The sequence below is a fragment of the Bubalus kerabau genome, chromosome 10, assembly GCF_029407905.1.
Source record: "Bubalus kerabau isolate K-KA32 ecotype Philippines breed swamp buffalo chromosome 10, PCC_UOA_SB_1v2, whole genome shotgun sequence".
Lineage (NCBI taxonomy): Eukaryota > Metazoa > Chordata > Mammalia > Artiodactyla > Bovidae > Bubalus > Bubalus kerabau.
In genome coordinates, this window is record NC_073633.1 from 88,017,466 (window position 1) to 88,038,192 (window position 20,727).

General features: G+C 40.2%; 1 protein-coding gene across 47 annotated transcripts in view; it reads left to right on the plus strand.

Annotated features, from left to right (window-relative positions):
• Positions 1–20,727, plus strand: part of SIPA1L1 (signal induced proliferation associated 1 like 1) — a 512,605-nt gene that overhangs the window by 248,470 nt on the left and 243,408 nt on the right. For 11 of the 47 annotated variants that reach the window (XM_055538534.1, XM_055538533.1, XM_055538519.1 and 8 more), the window contains one exon: positions 15,550–15,678. The exons of the other annotated variants lie outside the window; for them this stretch is intronic. The gene's annotated coding sequence lies outside the window, so the exon portion shown is untranslated. The remainder of the gene's footprint in view (positions 1–15,549; positions 15,679–20,727) is intronic. 47 annotated transcript variants of the gene reach the window in all.

Genomic DNA, 20,727 nt, shown 5'->3' on the forward strand with positions numbered 1-20,727 from the left:
GTTATATATATATTTTTTGAGTCATGATTGATTTTTGATCATTCCTACACTGATGTCGTAGATTTAATTTATTTCTCAGGGTGCCCATTTCTAGCTGTAGAGTGTTTTCTCTTAGACTCTGAACTCGTTTATACAGAATCCTCAATAATCTTTGTAAGAAGAGGATTCTATTTATTAAGCAAAACTTCAAAGAAATTATTTATTCTGGGTAGCTAAGTTTTCCATGTAGTTAAGTGTTCATCTAGCTAATGATTACTAAGATTGCTTAAGCAATGTTGATGAAAAAATTTCCCGAGTTGTACACTTTTAGCATTGTTAAGTATATGCTGTGGCCCTGGGAATTTATTTCTAGGAATGTTTTAATGAAATGCAGACATGTGCAAACATGTCTGAAACATGGTGTTTATTCATTGCAACATTACTTATGAAGACAGAAATTTGAAAATAATATGAATGATTTATGGCTATATTCAATACTGCATCTAATAATGCAGCCATAAAGCTTTCATTCTAAATATTTGAGAGAAAAGAAAATAGTTACAGTATAACAAGGAAAAAATATGGTATAATAAGAAGAAAATGCCTGTTAAGAATTGTACACAGTGCCAGTTCTATGAAGAAAAACCACTTTATTCTCTCAAATATATTTGTGTTTTTTATAGTTAAATAAATAGGCACATGTGCTTATAATTACCTTGATGTGTTTCCTATTAAAAAAAATAAGGTGTAACATTAATGTAGAAAAGCACACAGATTGTAAGTTTTCATCTTTGATAAATTTTTGTAAACAATACACATGTGTAAATATCACCTAACTTAAAAATGAGAATATTACCAACATTCCATAGACTCATTCACATTTTCTCCATTTCATTACCCTTCCTCATCCACCAGTACTACCAGAGGTAATCATTATGCTAACTTACATCACCATAGATTAGTTTTCTCTGATTTGGAACTTTATAGAAAACTCTTTGTATTTGTTTTTTGGGCACATATGTGTATATTTTTGTTGGGTGTCTACCTAGGACTGGGATTTCTGAGGTTGCATATGTGTTTGTTCAGCTTTGGTGGATAATACGGAACCTTTTATTGAACTAGGTGTACCAGTTCACTGTCACTAACAGTGTTTGAGAGTTCCAGTGGCTCCACGTCTTCATCAGCATTAGTTTTTAGTGCTTAGTTTTAGCCATTCTAGTGGGTCCAGAGTGGGATCCATTGTTATTTAGATTGCACTCTCCTGATGACTAGTGAGAGTTAGCTCTTTGACCTGAAGACCCTCCGTTCTGAGGGACTTTTTTGTTAGAGGGACTTTTTTGTTAGCTATTAGACCTTATGGTAGTTCAACATCGTTTCCGTATTAACAGAAACTGTTCATCTTCTGGTGTTGCGCTCCAAGTTCTCAAATCCCCAGACTGAACGCTGAATCTTCTGTCATTTAAGTGGAGCAGTCACTAATAAGCACACCTTGTCCTGACCCTGTCCATCAAGATTTTCCTGCTTGATGATTGGTTTAATGTGACTTCCCATTCTGTATTAAGTGAATGTTTGAAATTGTGAAATATTTCTAGTTATCTATTCTTTTTGCCGTGTGATTGATTAAAATGTTGGTCAAAGAGTTCAGTGTAGGAAATTTAAAGGAAAAACTTCCTGGCTTTTGTGCAGTGATTTTCTTTAGACCAGTATATCAAGAATGATTCACCTCCTCCTTTTTTTCTCAGTTAACTTTGAAAACAGTCTCACTCTACAATACAAAATTAAAAGTAAATTTAGTAAAGATGGAGAGGCACCTGAGACTGAAGTCTGAGTCTAATTCCTACATAGAATATTTTTAGGAGAATTGTGATCCTGGAATCCAGTTCCTAACTTTTAATATTTTCTCTGATCATGAAATGAAACTGAGAGATCCATCAAATTGTTGGTCTTAGAACAAAGAGGCTTTGTGGTAGAACTTCATCTGCCATTCTGGACTATGGAGACTGAGCAAATCATTTGTACTGGGCTTGGGACCAGGCATTGTCATACAGGTTTTCACATTTGATCCTATCAACACTGTGAGGTAATGTCATACCCATTTTATGTATGAGCAAGTTGAGGTTGAAAAGGTTAGTGGAGGCTATATAATGAGTAAAGGTAAGTGGAAATTCCCTTAACTCTGATTTTTATGATTATACTGATGGAAACTTTTAGTATTTAGGACCTTTGGTTTAAACTCAACAACTCTCTGTCAACTCTGAAGATGTCCTGGGATACCAGTAATGTATAAGAATGGAGTGGTAGTGGTTGGATCTCAGATGAAGGCTAAGTAGAGTCTTTTATGGAGAGATCTGTTCTAGCTCCACTCATCCTTTCCTTATACTATTGTATAAAGGTTTCCAAGCATCCCTCTTGATTAAAGATACATATATCAGTAAATGTAACACCGCCAGCAGCAGTGATGAAGTTAGAGAAGTTTATGGCTGAACGTCAGTCTTAAAAAAAAAAAAGAATGCATTTATTGTAATTTATTTTGAGCCCTGCAGCTCCTGTAAGGTTTTGTCTTGGGTAAGTCATATATGAACTTGGTCTCAAGGGACCTGAATTATTATGGAGATCTATATTGGAGGATAACCTTAATATGAGACAGAAAGGGAAACCAGGGAGAGGTTTAAGTTCAGGCAAAGTGCTACAGGAATTCATGGCAACAGGACATAACTTTTAGCTCAAGCCTATCAAGAAATGCTTTCTGGAGAAGGTGGTCTTGGAAATGTCCTCAAAGTTTGGATAGAATGTGGTTACTTAGAAATTGATATCTGGTTGGGGTAAAACCACTATAGACTGTATCTTTTTTTATAACTCTGAATGAATATGCTGGTTGAATGAATACTGTAAATAAAATTTAGACAGAGACTTACCTATCAGCAATAAAATGGTATGTGTTGTAAAGCCACAGTGTATTGGATGAAGACCGGGAAAAGCCCCTTTTAGCTCTGGCCTTGTCTACTTATGGCGTTCCCATGTGGCTCAGTGGTTAAGAATCTGTCTGCCCGGGCAAGAGACCCGGGTTTGATCTCTGGGTGGAGAAGATCCCCTGGAGGAGGGAATGGCAGCTCTCTCCAGTTATTCTTGCCTGGGAAATACCGTGGACAGAGGAGCCTGGAGGGCTATGGGGTCACAAGGGTTCGCAAGAGTTGGACACCGCTGAGTGACTAACACTTTTCATGTTTTTTCAGAAGCGTATGCTGTGTGAGACAGGACACCTAAGCCACATTTTCACACTTTTCAAGGGTGCTTTTCTCCTTGCAAGGTTAATGTTATTACTGTGTTAATATCTGACTGAATTTGGTAGGGAGCGAGAAGTAGATAGATCCTTCATGAATGAATGCATCAATGAACTGTATGAAATATGTATGAAATACCGTATAAAATATAACGTGGTGCCTTTTTACTAAGTTCATATTTTCGTCAGGCACTCAAAGGTGCTTGTTTGGTTAGTTACAACCTGCCTCAGAAAATCATTGTGGAGTGACTGCAACAAGTTGATTTAAAGCCAAGAGGAACTGAGTATGCAGATTTGTGACTTAACAGGGAACTCTTTAGCACACAAATGATTGTCTGTGTGCCAGTGTTTATGTGAGTGATTGCTCACAGTGGCTGAACGTGAATGATTGTTCTTGTTCCCTGCCCCCCACACCCATTCCTTTTCTCAAATTATTTGGACCAGGAAAAAGAAGGGCTTATTCCCACTGCCTGTATTGCTAGTTTAAAATTTAAAGTTCTCTTGGTTTCCACAGAGTTCTTGGGACCATGAGATAAATTCCTAAACTAGAAATCTTTAATTGGTATGTTTTTTTGATTAAATCTGGTTGTTTTACATTACAGCTTTTAGTAATTCTGAATCTTTATTGAAGAAATTTTAAATTAACTGTAATAATAATAGTTACCATTAGAGTGTTTAATGTGTACTCAGAACTTTGCTAAAGATTTTCCCTTTCATTGTTTCTTTTAATCCTCATATTCATCCTATGACAGATATCCTCATGTTCAGTTCAGTTTAGTCGCTCAGTCATGTCCGACTCTTTGCGACCCCATGAATCGCAGCACGCCAGGCCTCCCTGTCCATCACCAACTCCCGGGGTTCACTCAGACTCACGTCCATCGAGTCCGTGATGCCATCCAGCCATCTCATCCTCTGTCGTCCCCTTCTCCTCCTGCCCCCAATCCCTCCCAGCATCAGTCTTTTCCAATGAGTCAACTCTTCGCATGAGGTGGCCAAAGTACTGCAGTTTCAGCTTGAGCATCATTCCTTCGAAAGAAATCCCAGGGCTGATCTCCTTGAGAATGGACTGGTTGGATCTCCTTGAAGTCCAAGGGACTCTCAAGAGTCTTCTCCAACACCACAGTTCAAAAGCATCAATTCTTTGGCGCTCAGCCTTCTTCACAGTCCAACTCTCACATCCATACATGACCACAGGAAAAACCTTTGGATGGACCTTTGTTAGCAAAGTAATGTGTCTCTGCTTTTGAATATGCTATCTCGGTTGGTCATAACTTTCCTTCCACGGAGTAAGCGTCTTTTAATTTCATGGCTGCAGTCACCATCTGCAGTGATTCTGGAGCCCAAAAAAATAAAGTCTGACACTGTTTCCACTGTTTCCCCATCTATTTCCCATGAAGTGATGGGACCGGATGCCATGATCTTCGTTTTCTGAATGTTGAGCTTTAAGCCAACTTTTTCACTCTCCACTTTAACCTTCATCAAGAGGCTTTTTAGTTCCTGTTCACTTTTCCGCCATAAGGGTGGTGTCATCTGCATATCTGAGGTTATTGATACATCTCCCAGCAATCTTGATCCTCTTGTTACTAAGGACTAAATGATTTCTATAAGTCACATAACTTGAAAGTGGCTGAGCTGGGATTAACCCAGATCGGTCTGTCTTTAGTGCCTGAGCCACTATGTCGAATTGTTCTTCCCTGTTTTCTCTAAGTGTTTATGCCTCTTTCCTCACATATTGTGGTGGTAGGATGTGTTCTTATTTTAGTTTAAAACAACATGCTTTTGATTATCAGGAGTCCTTTATAAAGCAGCAGTTTTGGTTGGTTTGACATCTTCACAATTATCAAAACTCTTTCATTTACTATTGTTTTAATGATACTTAGAAATTGTTTTCGTTTTAACAGCTAAAAGGAAAAACTTACTTTGTTTTCAGATTGGCAGTTCAGTCTAAACAGATTCTAACAGTCCTCTGAGACAGAACTCTGGTGTTTAGATATTTCTCCTGCTGATTTGTGCAGAACAGCATCTCAAGCTGTCGTGTGGTGTGACTGCAAGGGCGCAGGGTACAGATGGCAACAAAACAGCCCGTTTACACTTGAGGTCAGATAGCAGAGAGAATAAATGAATGAGAAAGCGTGAGGGCACATTAACTGATCTTTCATGTATAGTTTTGCACCTGAAAAACTTGCAATAAATGTCAAAAAAGTCTTATTGTTATAAGTAGTTAACATCTCCATGTTAAAAACAAAACTATCAATTTCATGTCCTGCAATACTACAGTGGATAACTGTTTATTATATGTTGGTCTGCCAGCACTTATGGGCTTGGGTGGTGTGCTTTACGAATCCAACTGAATGATATGTCTAGACAGAACCAAATGTATAATTGTGTAAAATCACAGCTCAGAAATGATGGCTGAAAAGCTTTAATAATTATTGGTGACTCTGTGCCATTTTAGATCACTCTGTATCCTTATTTTCTTGGTGTATTGCAGAAGAATTAAAGTTTATTTTTAGACAAAACAAATGTTTACAAAGTGGTATGATACAAATCCAGTTTTTTAACTGAAATGTATTTTCCATGCAAGTATATTTTTCTTGATCTGGAGAATTGGATAAACCCAAGTAAGAATTACACTTCAAACATTAAATTTGGGTAGAAGCTTTTTGAAACCAACTTAATAGTACAAAGCTGCCACTTTTCAAAAACTATATTTCTTTTATTTAAAAAATTGTTTTTGGCTTCCCTGGTAGTCTAGTGGTTAAGAATCCCCCTGCCAATGCAGGGGACCTGGGTTCGAGCCCTGGTCCAGGAAGATCCCACATGCTGCAGAGCAGCTAAGCCCGTGTACTACAGCTATTTAGCCTGTGCTCAAAGCCCACAAGCTGCAACTGCTGGGCCCCCGTGCCTGCAACTATGGAAGCCTGCATGCCTAGAGCCCATGATCCACAAGAGAAGCCACAGCTCATGGCTTCTGAGCTTCCGAGCAGTCATGAGCTCATTGCAGTGACTCATGCACTGCAGTGGAGAGTGGCCTCTGCTTGCCACAACTAGAGAAAGCCTGCATGCAGCAACATAGCCCCAGCGCAGCAAAAAAAATAAATAAAAATAAATACAGAAAATTTTTTTATTTTTGGAATTTTATTTTTTAAATTTTTTTAAAATTTTATTTTATTTTTAAACTCGACAAAATTGTATTAGTTTTGCCAAATTTTTAATACAATTGTGTTTTATTTAAAAACTTTCTAAAATTGTATATTGGCGTATAGATGATCTACAGCATTGTGTTAGTTTCAGGTGTGCAGCAAAGTGATGCAGTTATCCACACACACTCTCACACACACACATATATTCTTTTCAGATTCTTTCCCCATATAGGTTATTATAGAATATTGAGTAGAGTTCTCTATGCTATATAGTAGATCTGTTTTATATATAGTATCAATAGCATATATATGTTAATCCTAAACTCTTAATTTATCCTTCTGCCCAAATCCATATTTCTTTTAAACTAAGACTTCTTGGCATTCTGAAAGCTTTATTTTAAAAAAGCTCAAACTGCTCTGTCATCTATCTAATTTGTATTTTCTGTCTTTTTCCTCAAGCAGTTTGTTAGACAGTCTATTCTCCTCCAGCTCCCTAACTCTTAGTTCTGTTTTTATTTTTAATTAACTAATTTATTGGCTACTTGGCATGTGGGATCTTAGTTCCATACCAGAGATTGAACCCGTGCCCCCAGCACTGGAAGCATAGAGTCCTAACCACTGGACCACCAGGGTAAAATCCCCCCTAATTCTTGACAGGAAAGAAATCTCCTCTTCCTCTGTTGAGCTGTCCCCTCCAAAACAGGCCATTGTGTATATACTGCAGTGAACATTTTATTAGTGAGTTTCACGAGTTCTTTACATAGCCTGGATATCAGTCCTGTTTGTTTTAGATTTATATTTTGCACTGATTTCTCCTGTTTTTTTAAGACAATGTCACCTCATAATCAGAAGTTAAAGGTTCGTCTAGTCAAGGCTATGGTTTTTCCTCTGGTCATGTATGGATGTGAGAGTTGGACTGTGAAGAAGGCTGAGCGCTGAAGAATTGATGCTTTTGAACTGTGGTGTTGGAGAAGACTCTTGAGAGTCCCTTGGACTGCAAGGAGATCCAACCAGTCCATTCTGAAGGAGATCAGCCCTGGGATTTCTTTGGAAGGAATGAAGCTGAAGCTGAAACTCCAGTACTTTGGCCACCTCATGCAAAGAGTTGACTCATTGGAAAAGACCCTGATGCTGGGAGGGATTGGGGGCAGGAGGAGAAGGGGACGACAGAGGATGAGATGGCTGGATGGCATCACGGACTCGATGGACGTGAGTCTGAGTGAACTCCAGGAGTTGGTGATGGACAGGGAGGCCTGGCGTGCTGCGATTCATGGGGTCACAAAGAGTCAGACACAACTGAGCGACTGATCTGAGCTGATCCATTTTTTTCTTTTATGGTTATTACAGATTTCAGTGTCTTAGAAAGCCTTTCCCTACTGTCCACTCTTGAAAATATTCTCCTATGTTTTCTTCTGAAAACTGTGATCCATCTTGAATTAATTTGTCCACATGCTGTATTATTGACATTCAATCATTAAAAGATGCTACCTCCATTTTTTAAACGAAGAATTTGGCACTCCAGATACTATATATAATAGTAATCATGAGTTAGAATTTTGGAATATTTTGAATAGGATCATGGTGGAGCTAGGTTACAGCATTTTGGTCAAAACCCTTTTTGTGATGCATCACAACTGTTGTTTAAAACATATTGTTATTGAAAAATGAACAGTTCTTTTGGTGACTGGATTTATCCTCATAATGAAACCAGTATTGTTAAATGCAGATTAAGACTGAAACCTTGGCATGCATTTATTTTATCAGATAGAGATGTTGTGTTTATGTATAAGTGTTCTATGAAGCTGGCCCAGTGGGAGTTGCTTGTTGAGTCAAGATATTTTATCATATTGCGACAAGAAAGAGTGAAACTGGTTTAACTGTTTGCTGCTGCTGCTGCTAAGTCACATCAGTCGTGTCCGACTCTGTGCGACCCCACAGACGGCAGCCCACCAGGCTCCTCTGTCCCTGGGATTCTCCAGGTAAGAATACTGGAGTGGGTTGCCATTTCCTTCTCCAGGTGTAACTGTTTAACCTGGCCTAATTAATTGGCTTTCGAAGAGACCGTATGGGGCTCAAAATTGCTGTCAGTTCTCCCAGGGTCATCTCTCTTCTTAGTATTTAAAGTTTCTTCTGACATTTCAGTAATGTCATCAATGCCAGCATCTAAGTCCAAAGTAGAGACTCAAGAATTGATATTTTGTTAGTGTATATCGAATTGGCCAGAAAGTTTATTCAGGGTTTTTAGTAAGATGGTACAAAAACCTGAATGGATGAACTTTTTGGCCTACTCAATATTTTGTGTGTTTGCTGTGTTAGTATGCCACAAGCGTTGTATTTCTCAGAACAGTCTCATTTTAAAGAGGAAGTTAAGAAAGATTTTCACAGCCACAGACTTGGGAATGTTATGTGGGGAAATACACTGAGGTGCTCTGGTAAATTTTCTGAATGGTGGTTTCTCATAAGTCCTTACAAGTGTCTCGAGTCCAAATAGGTAACAGGACCATATACTGGTAACTCAGTTCTGAGATGTGTGTGGAGTCCTTTGAGGGAGAGGAGGGGCTCCATGCATTGGCTGTATATCCAAGGTACTGTGCTGTGGGGGTGTTCAAAGATGAGCAGGATGGGAAGAAGTGAATATTACCCTGAGGGGAGCTCCATTCATTGCCTGGGCTGCTGCCCATCAGTATGTACAATCAAACTCATTGTAAACTTCCTGTTTATTGGGAGAAGGGAGGCTGCCCCTTTGTTTTTAGCTGAACAAGTGAACACAGTGAGGACTATTGAGAGACATCACTTGAGGATACAGAGATTCCATCGCAAGGCTAATGTTGCCCTGCTGCAGATGGGCTTGTGTCCATGTAAATAGCGGAGGAAATGGGCCAGGTTCATAGTACCCTTTCAAAGTGGCCTTCTCATTAGGGAAACATTAGCTTCAGTTGATACCTCTCAAAGAAACTAGGACAGTTCCCAGGCTGCGCTTTATTTGTATAGATAAACAACAGGCATTAAGAGAACCATGATGAAAGCCATGCTAATAAAACTCACTGCGTTCTAATTGTGTCCTCTTGGCAAGATGATATTTTTTTAATCCAAGCATGGTGCCTAAAGTGGTGATTTGTAGGTATGATGAACTAAATTAAATGATTTTTCTTAAAAAGTAATTGTTTTGCTTAGTGTTTGCTACTTTTTGGATTAATATGCGTGTTTATAGTCTAAAGCATATTGACTGGTTGGTTTTTATGAACTCCTTCATATCATGCAGAGGAACCCAATTTAATGGCCTTAGTTATTTGTTCTTTCAATATATTTTGATGCCAGTTTTCTCTGTCATATTTATTCTCTCCATTTTGATCATTGTAGTTATGCTGTGTGGATGCTTTTGACCTATTAATTAAGTATTAGTATATGTAGTAGTGACTTGGTTTGGGATATAAGTCAAACTAGCTTGGTCTTATAGGCAAGATTTCAGAAAACTTCCACTGAAAAATTTTCTGTTTGAAACAACACTTAACTGTCATGTGAAATCAGCCATTCCAGTCATCACCAACCTACTGTCCTTATTTATGTCAACACTGATTACTATTGGTGGGGGATTCTTTGAGTCAAAATTTTGTGTAGATATTTACAGGTATCCCATCAGATGCTAACCCACTCCAGTACTCTCGGAGGAGCCTGGTAGGCTGCAGTCCATGGGGTCACCAAGAGTCGGACACGACTTCACTTTCACCTCTCACTTTCATGCACTGGAGAAGGAAATGGCAACCTACTCCAGTGTTCTTGCCTGGAGAATCCCAGGGACAGGGGAGCCTGGTGGACTCCCGTCTTTGGGGTCGCACAGAGTTGGACACGACTGAAGTGACTTAGTAGCAGCAGCAGCAGCAGCAGCATCAGATACTGCCTTGTCCAAGTGTGTGTTGACTTATTCACAGGTAAAGGACTCTTGTCTTTGTAGATAGCAGGTTGTTTGAATCAAGTAATAATTTGCTTAGCTATTTATACATTAATTATGTTTAGAAAGAAATCCAAGGAGAAGCATTAATCATTCACTATTTGTTTGATCAGGCAATGTCATTGACATTCTTATTGTGTAATCATAAAATAGCTAATTTTGTTATATTCGATGCCAAGAACAGATGTACTTCTTAGAATAAACAGTATGCAAGGCCCAAATATAAGTGCATTATTTAGAAGCACATTAAAATCTTTCTATTTTTTGTGATTTAAAAGAGTAATTGCAGTTTGCAATGTGTCAAATTTTCAAAATAAAATATGTGATGACTGCCACAGTGCAAAAACTGAAGAAGAAGCAAAACTTGGCCCATAAGTTTGCAAGTGTAATGTGTTATTTTGAAAGAGGTGTTTTTGTGTGTAGAGATTTAGTGCATTAACTCTAGAACCAGACTGTCTGGCTTTAGACCTTATCTCTACTACTTGCCAGCTTTGTGATGTTGGGCAAGTTTAGTTTCTCTTTAGTAAAGTGGTAATAATCGTGATAATGGCATGTGTCTCATAGGATTGTTAGGATGATATAAGCTAATAGAAATTAAGTGCTTAGAACAGTGCCTGACACATAGTAAGGACAAATAAACAGGACTATAAAGACTGAAACAGGTGGATGGGTATGTTACAGAGGCTTGTCCTATAATCACTTCTAATTCTTTTAAAAAAGAATTATTGAAAGATGATTTTCTGATCAGTCAAATGATATTTGTAGGGTGACTTTCATGGTAAATATTATTTTAGAATTTGCAGGCCATATAAAAGGAATAAAAGGCCTGGACCCACTCTGAAAGCTTGTACCCTGTTTAAATACAGATATATACAAATGAAATTGTAATATAGCAACACGTAAATGAAAAGATATGAATCTTTTTCCAATGAAAACAGAGGCAATGAAGAAGTATAAAAGGTGGATTTGGGTCTTAGAGCACAGGAACTCTAAAATTCTATCTTGAATAGTCTTCAGCTTTGTGACTCTGAGAAACAAAAATCAAACACCTCATTGTGTTCATTGTTCTCTTGCAGAGCTGGTCATTGGTTTTAATCAAGTCCCCCTGTTTTTGTGTAAACATTTCCCTGGTTTTCATTGGTAGCACTTGGTACTCCATAGTGAAAACCTGGCATTCCAGCCTAGAGTCCTGGCTCTTCAGGTCTTTTCCCATTTTCAGGCCCTTGTGGAATGCTCTGGAATGCCCATCTCTCTCACCCCAGCCTCTCTGTGACCTTACCCTAGGCTTCAAAGTCTCAGCTCCAGGATACCTATTCCAGCCACCTGGACCGGGTCCCAGGTTCCCCAGCTTCAGCCTTCAGTTCAGTTCAGTTGCTCAGTCGCGTCCGACTCTTTGCGACCCCATGAATCGCAGCACGCCAGGCCTCCCTGTCCATCACCAACTCCCAGAGTTCACCCAAACTATTGTCCATCAAGTTGATGATGCCGTCCAGCCATCTCATCCTCTGTTGTCCCCTTCTCCTCCTGCCCCCAATCCCTCCCAGCATCAGGGTCTTTTCCAATGTGTCAGCTCTTTGCATGAGGTGGCCAAAGTATTGGAGTTTCAGCTTTAGCATCAGTCCTTCCAAAGAACACTCCGGACTGAACTCCTTTAGAATGGACTGGTTGGATCTCCTTGCAGTCCAAGGGACTCTCAAGAGTCTTCTCCAACACCACAGTTCAAAAGCATCAATTCTTTGGCACTCAGCTTTCTTCACAGTCCAGCTCACATCCATACATGACCACTGGAGAAACCATAGCCTTGACTAGATGGACCTTTGTTGGCAAAGTAATGTCTCTGCTTTTGAATATGCTATCTAGGTTGGTCATAACTTTCCTTCCAAGGAGTAAGCGTCTTTTAATTTCATGGCTGCAGTCACCATCTGCAGTGATTTTTGAGCCCCACAAAAATAAAGTCTGACACTGTTTACCCATCTATTTCCCTTGAAGTGATGGGACCGGATGCCATGATCTTTGTTTTCTGAATGTTGAGCTTTAAGCCAACTTTTTCACTCTCCACTTTCACTTTCATCAAGAGGCTTTTTAGTTCCTGTTCACTTTCTGCCATAAGGGTGGTGTCATCTGCATATCTGAGGTTATTGATATTTCTCCTGACAATCTTGATTCCAGCTTATGCTTCTTCCAGCCCAGTGTTTCTCATGATGTACTCTGCATATAAGTTAAATAAGCAAGGTGACAATATACAGTCTTGACGTACTCCTTTTCCTATTTGGAACCAGTCTGTTGTTCCATGTTAAGTTTTAACTGTTGCTTCCTGACCTGCATACAGATTTCTCAAGAAGCAGGTCAGGTGGTCTGGTATTCCCATCTCTTTCAGAATTTTCCCCAGTTTATTGTGATCCACACAGTCAAAGGCTTTGGCATAGTCAATAAAGCAGAAATAGATATTTTTCTGGAACTCTCTTGCTTTTTTCATGATTCAACGTTTGTTGGCAATTTGATCTCTGGTTCCTCTGCCTTTTCTAAAACCAGCTTGAACATCTGGAAGTTCACGGTTCATGTATTGCTGAAGCCTGGCTTGGAGAATTTTGAACATTACTTTACTAGTGTGTGAGATGAGTGCAATTGTGCGGTAGTTTGAGCATTCTTTGGCATTGCCTTTCTTTGGGATTGGAATGAAAACTGGCAGCTTTAGTGCTTAGCTATTAATCTGGTAGGCACTTAGTCTATGTGAAATCTCTTTACAAACTGTGAAGTATGGTGCAGACAGAGGGAGCACCTTTGCTCTCTTTCTCTTGCATCATTTTTTACCTGTTCTGTTTCTCCTGTCATTCCTCTGTACACACCCCTCCACATTAACTGAGAGCTCCAAGAAGTGAAAAGTTTTATGTGAATCTATCTTAGCCTGTGAAATAAACGACAACAATACAACAAAAACAAAGCAGGGCAGCAGGGAGCTGTGATGAATGAGTGCGTGAATGGAAGGACGCCCTGCCAGGGGCGGGTAGCATGAGCGTGGGGTAACATGGTTCTCACAGGAGGCCCTGTGGTCCGTGCAGGCAGAGAAGCAAGGAGGACTTCAGTGTGGGTCTGAACTGGGCACTGGTCATCTTTCTGAACCCCTTTGACCGTCCACATTCTCATGTGAAAAATGAGGAAGGCAACGTTGCTGCTGCTGCTAAATCGCTTTAGTCGTGTCTGACTCTGTGCCACCCCTGAGACGGCAGCCCACTAGGCTCCCCCATCCCTGGGATTCTCCAGGCAAGAACATTGGAGTGGGTTGCCATTTCCCTCTCCAGTGCATGAAAGTGAAAAGTGAAAGTGAAGTCGCTCAGTCGTGTCTGACTCTCAGCGACCCCATGGACTGCAGCCTACCAGGCTCCTCCATCCATGGGATTTTCCAGGCAAGAGTACTGGAGTGGGGTGCCATTGCCTTCTCCGGAAGGCAGTGTTACTGTACACTTTATGGGGTGATGTTTATGAGGGCAGATGAAGAGATGCTTGTGGAAAACCTGTCATGTGAGTTTTAAGGTACTTACTGGTTGGTGTTTCCAATAAAAACAAACGTCAGGGGGAACTTTGGACCACGTATTAGATACGTTCATGCATCACGCCTAGCTGTGGCCAGGAGGTTGATGCAGTTGGCAGGTAGGCGCTGGAGCTGAGGGGGAGCCTGGCTGATTTGACAGCTTCAAGGTCTGGCGGCAACAGCCTGGGTACTTGATAGGCCCCTGCCAACATGAGCTTAATGAAGTGATACCTAAATCTTTGTAAGCACTAGGGTCTTCAGATTGGGGCAGGGAAATTAAAAGATAAAATCGGTGAGGTAACATTACTTCACTTCTGTGGGAAGTTTACCTTGGGGAGCTTTCTGGGTGGGGCCTTCCATGACTGCGTTTGTGATGAACCTTTGAACTATATATATTAAACCAGATGAGTTACCAAATTACGGACACCCCGCTACTCTTTTTGTCTCTGCCCTGGAAGTTTACAGTAGATTCTGATAGGTAAGGGTTAATAGAAGGAGGAAGCCACGTGTGCAGCAACAGCTTCCTGGAGTGACTTCAGGATTTTGAATCTGGGCAACTAGACTTTGAATTTTCCGACCGCTGAGAATCTTTGACACTTTAGCTGCCTCCAAACTAGTCGTGGGCTTTCAGGTGACTATGCAGTTGGAGACATGGCAGGAAGTCTCTTGCTGAAAGTTTACTTACATACCCCAAGCGAAAAAAGTACACATCTCTGATATTAACTACAAATGAAAAAAGTACACGTCTCTGATATTAACTCAGTCGGGTTCTCCAAACACTTGCAAGAGATATATTGTATATACACAAAAGAAGAAGGGACCCAGGAGGTGACTGTTTGGTGGGTCTGCTTGTACATCATTAGACATTTACATTACAGGCTGTGTTCTCATGGTCTTGGTTAAATTACATAAACTTTTTGGGCCTTAAAGTTTGCATCTGTAAAATAAAGCTGTTGGGGTAGTGGCCTGTTGTCATTCCCCAGCTGTGCGTATTGTATTTTCTTAAAATAAATTTACTGATTTATGTACTTGGCTGTGCTGGGTCTTCGTTGCTTTGTGCGGGCTTTCTCTAGCTGTGAGGAGTGGGCGGTACTTTCTGGTGGCGGTGTGTGGGTTTCCCACTACTGCAGCTCCTCTCGTTGTGGACTACGGGCTCTAGGGTGCGTGGACTCAGTAGCCGTGGCCTGTGGGCTCTAGACCACAGGATCAGTACTTGTGGCACATGAGCTTAGTTGCTCCACAGCATATAGGATCTTCCTGGACCAGGGGTTGAACCCGTTTCTCTTGCATTGGCAGGCGGATTCCTATCCACTGTCCCCACCAGGGAAGTCCAGGTTATATAGAGTTGTAAATTTGTGGGTCTTCACTACATACATGATACTCAAAGCTTTGAGTTGGGATGAGATCAACTGTTGGCTGAATTTAGATAGAAAAGGGAGGAGGGGTGGAGACCAAGCCTGAGAGCCAACATTTGCACCTGGGTGGAAGAGGGGAAATAGGAGAGACCATGGCCTGTTGCCCTTGGCCTCCACTGAGCAAGTCTGTGTCTGGGCAATGCTCTTCCTTTCAGTTCAGAGGCAGTCTGTGTTGTGTGAATTTATTCCGCATCTACATATAATACATCAGGGTTAATAAATGGCTTTTGAAACATAATGCTCATTCTCTCAAGGTGCTGAGAGATGAGAGCTCTCTTCGGTGACCTCTGCTTCCCTGCTTCCTTCTGCTGCCAAGTTCATGGTTGTCTGCAACGCCAGCACCTTCAAGTGGCACCACCCTCTAGACCCCCACGTTCTTCGGGGTAGGCTGGTCATGTTGAATGTTGATCATGAATCAGTTTTGTTTAAAACAAGAACCTGTTTTTGTCTATGGTACTTGTTATTGTAATTGCAGAATTAAAATGTTATGTAATCTGATTAAATGTGAGCATTATTTTTCTATAGAAATATGCTAAATACTTTGGAAAGCCTCCAAAGGCAAGTCTCCAAGAAGAATGTTGTTAAGTTAAATATGGTCACAGCAATCTAAAGGATTGCAGGAATAATTAAACTTCTATAAAGATTTTTTAGCTTGCGTCTTGAGAGTCTTTGAGTTTGTACTCCACTCTAATAAAAAAGGGTAATTGGAAGTTGAGGATGATGGTTTTTTTTTGGGGGGGGGCGCGGGGTGGTGTGGTTTGTGTGAGAATGATAGCCTAACCGTCAATCTGGAGACTGATTGTTAATGAAAAAGACATTGACCCTCCATCAGGAAGTTGATAAAAGAAAATGCATCATATTAATGTCAAATGAAATGGCCAAGGTGGGGTGTGTGTGTGTGTTTTATGGGCTGCTGCTTAAATCAGCCTTGTTAATTTCTAAACCAATTATTAACCTATTACCGTGGTTAAGTGGGGTTTTACTGCATGAACTTGATAAACATCAGTTTTACAGTATGTGCCAAAAAACTTCAAACTGGTTATGTCCTACTGTCTAGGACTTGATTCCACAAAGAACAGTTTTATAAAAATTTCAAGAATATTTATTGCTTTAGTATTTATAACATAAAAATTTGGTGCAGTCTACATGTCATATAGTGAAAAAGTGGTTAAATTGTGACATGTACACGTAGAAGACTATCATACTGTGATTAGGCATCCGAGTTTCGAAGAACATCAAATGACAGAGAGATTTGCACAGAATAATGTTAAATTACAGAGGATAGAAAGCACTTTACATAATATCTCAATTTTAAAAGTTATTCAATACTAGCAGTTTATCTCTGGGTGATAGGATTGTGGGTGACTTTGAGTTTATATTTTATACTTATTTTGAATTTTGTAATTTTCTACTTAAAGGGGTGTAATTCTTGTGATTGCATAATAACTTTATTACAGTAATGGATGACTTGAAACTTTATAAAGAGGTCTTTTGAATTTGTTGCTGTTGAGAGTTAGTGCTTCATAGAATGACTTACTAAGGAGAGAACATGAATGAGAACAGTAAAAACTATTTTTAGTCTTTAAAATAATAATTATTTGCAATTAAGTACTTAACAAGTAAAATTGCTTTTCTTTCTAAAATTAATTACATGCAAAGTGCATATACATAAATAAAATTACTATTCATTTGTATAATAAATATTATATTAATACTTATAGAAATAAAGCCACTTTGATCTTCATAATTGCTGTTAATCTTTCATAATAATCTTTATAATAACCAAGATAGTCAAACAAAATAGAATTTTCCTCATTTTGAAAATAAATGGTCTCGGAAATGGTTGTTTCCCTGGCCCCAAATTACATGGTTGGTAATGGTAGATTTTGAACCCAGATTTTCTGATTGTGAATCTCTTGGTCTTTCTGCGCCTGAGACTGCTTCCTAGTCTTTTCTCAGTTAAGTTACATATGGAAAGGGGTTGTAGGGGTGGTCGGAATCTGGCTTGAAAGTCCTGCTTGTTGGTAGAAGGTTAGATAAACTGGGTGAGATATAGGTTTCTCTTTGAAACAGGAACTTGAATGCAAACATGCTATCACAGAGAACCTAGAACTGTGTTTTCCCAAATGGATGTGTATGTTGGAGTGCAGAAAGTAAATATTAGAACTGTTAATAAACTATTGGGGCTTCCCAGGTGGCTCAGTGGTAAAGAATCCACCTGCCAATGCACACTGGGTTGTGAAGAACCCCTGGAGTAGGAAATGACAACCTGCTCCAGTGTTTTTGCTGGGATAATCCCACGGACACAGGAGCCTGGCAGGCTACAGTCCGTGGGTTTGCAAAGAGTCAGACGTGACTGAGACGACTGCGCATGTAAGCGTGCATGTTAATAAGCTATGAAGAAATAAACTGAAATTTACTAATATTAAACATTGGGGTTGAAACTAGGGCCCTTGCCTGGGATCCTGGGTCTGAGCATGTGTCCCACTAAGAACCCAGCCCTCCTGGGAATTGTGGGAGCCTTCCACAGCCCAGAACGAGGGGCGGGGCTGTCACACCTGTTTGCTTTCCCCCTATTGTGACATTCTGTGTTGACTTAGTAGACTTACAGATTAGGTTAACTAGTTTTAATTAAAGCAGCAGCTACAAATTTGACCTGCCTCTTGAGAAATCTGTATGCAGGTCAGGAAGCAACAGTGAGAACTGGACATGGAACAACAGACTGATTCCAAATAGGAAAAGGAGTACGTCAAGGCTATATATTGTCATCCTGCTTATTTAACTTATATGTAGAGTACATCATGAGAAACACTGGACTGGAAGAAACACAAGCTGGAATCAAGATTGCCGGGAGAAATATCAATAACCTGAGATATGCAGATGACACCACCCTTATGGCAGAAAGTGAACAGGAACTAAAAAGCCTCTTGATGAAAGTGAAAGTGGAGAGTGAAAAAGTGGGCTTAAAGCTCAACATTCAGAAAACGAAGATCATGGCATCCGGTCCCATCACTTCATGGGAAATAGATGGGGAAACAGTGGAAACAGTGGCAGACTTTATTTTTTTGGGCTCCAAAATCACGGCAGATGGTGACTGCAGCTATGAAATTAAAAGACGCTTACTCCTTGGAAGGAAAGTTATGTCCAACCTAGATAGCATATTCAAAAGCAGAGACATTACTTTGCCAACAAAGGTCCATCTAGTCAAGGCTATGGTTTTTCCAGTGGTCATGTATGGATGTGAGAGTTGGACTGTGAAGAAGGCTGAGCGCTGAAGAATTGATGCTTTTGAACTGTGGTGTTGGAGAAGATTCTTGAGAGTCCTTTGGACTGCAAGGAGATCCAACCAGTCCATTCTGAAGGAGATCAGCCCTGGGATTTCTTTGGAAGAAATGATGCTAAAGCTAAAACTCCAGTACTTTGGCCACCTCATGCGAAGAGTTGACTCATTGGAAAAGACTCTGATGCTGGGAGGGATTGGGGGTAGGAGGAGAAGGGGACGACAGAGGATGAGATGGCTGGATGGCATCACTGACTCGATGGACGTGAGTTTGAGTGAACTCCGGGAGTTGGTGATGGACAGGGAGGCCTGGTGTGCTGCAATTCATGGAGTCGCAAAGAGTCGGACACGAATGAGCGACTGAACTGAACAAATTTGACACTTGGTTTGCAAAGATGCCTAAAGAACTGTGGTATGAAGGTGACATTGGTAATACAAACACAGATGGACTGTAAAGAATTGGCAGAATAAAGATTTTTCTCTGTACACTCTACTGTCAACTTAGAAATCAGCTATCGTTTTGCAAACTCACTGTGCAGCTCCATAGACCCCTGAAGTGGAGGAGACAGTGCTGATGGCCAACACTAGAAGTGTTCTGAGAACTTAAAGGGAGCAGTGGATAGTGTCCACTGGGGGTTAATGGTCATTTGCATACAGTTCAGTTTCTTTTGTAAGTCTTTCTATTTAGCAACCATTTATGGAATATCTCTCATGTACCAGGCACCATGCTACTGTGATGAAAAAGACAATCCCCTTAAGCCACTCACTGTCTAAAAAGGTCTCAATCTTACTCTAAAATTATAGAATGACAGTTTTTTTAGTTGTCAAGGATTCGTGGAGTATCTCTTACAATCCTGTTACTGTTCAGGTGAGGACACCTCTGCTGTGCTTTCCATGGTGAGAACCTAGGAACCATCGGAGTCCCTCCCCTGACTTGGTATCACCAGTCTTCACGTATGACATCTGGTTTTTCCTTTCTTCATTTGTCTCTTTGCAATGACCTTCTCAAGCCTGCTTCTCTAACTGGCTTTTTTACACTCAGCATAGCTAATACACTCCAGCCTGAAAAAAACCTTTCACTTTAGGCTTCAAATCATAAAATGGGAAAATTTTCTTAAAGAAGTTGTGAGTGAGGATGAACTTCTCTTTATTGCTTTCAGTTTGAATGCAGATGTCTTTGCTGGCTAATGAGACTAATGGAAATCATAGCATCGTGGGCAACAGAAAGAAGAGTGCTACCGTGGTGGTGTCATGAGACATCACCTTTCCCTTCTGACATCTAGAGAAGAGCCGCACTGCCTGTGCGTGAGTCAGGCTTCAGTCATACACAATCTGGATGGTTATTTTCAAGTACCTGCTTGAAAGAACCCTAAGAAGTACCACTTTGTAAATATTAAGAACGTAGTATATAGTTTAGGCTCGAATTGTCAGAAAGATCTCCTGGAGGAGGAAATGGCAACACACTCCAGTATTCTTGCCTGGAGAATCCCACGGACAAAGAAGCCTGGCAGGCTACAGTCCATGGGGTCTGATCTTGCTCGGACACAACTGAGCAACTAAACACACATTATAATCAAAGTGGGCTTATTAAATGTTTTATCTGTTCCTGTGCAGTGTTCTCCAGCAAGTGAAACAGATCAAAGAGGAGGCTCTCCCATTTAAAAATAACCAGACTCTCCTTATGTTTGTAACTGAATTATTTTTGTAACAATTGGTGAGAGCAATGTGATCTGAAAGTTTACTGTATCTCAACCACCCCCACCCTCGACTTTAGTGGTAATGGTGGGATATTATATAGATAGAGCTGCTGAAAATTAGGGTTTCCCTAAAAGTATTAAAAGTGAAGTCATAATGTTCACAGTCATCATTTATGGCAAAGTAGGAGTAAAAGAAAAATTCCACTGTTTTCACATTTCTGTATAGGGAACCCTCAAGAAGTAAAGAAAAATAGGAAGAAAAAATTATCCATAGCTTCATCATTAAAGTAAAGATTCTGTTTTAAGAATACCTTTTAAAGTAAGACATTGGTGATTACTGTATGAAGTCGAATGGCCAGTGCTAAATCATATAGAGCATACTGAACAGGAGCATCCATGCACGTGGGGAGGGCTGACACCTGCATTACCCTTTTAGTGGCTGTTACTTTCTTTAA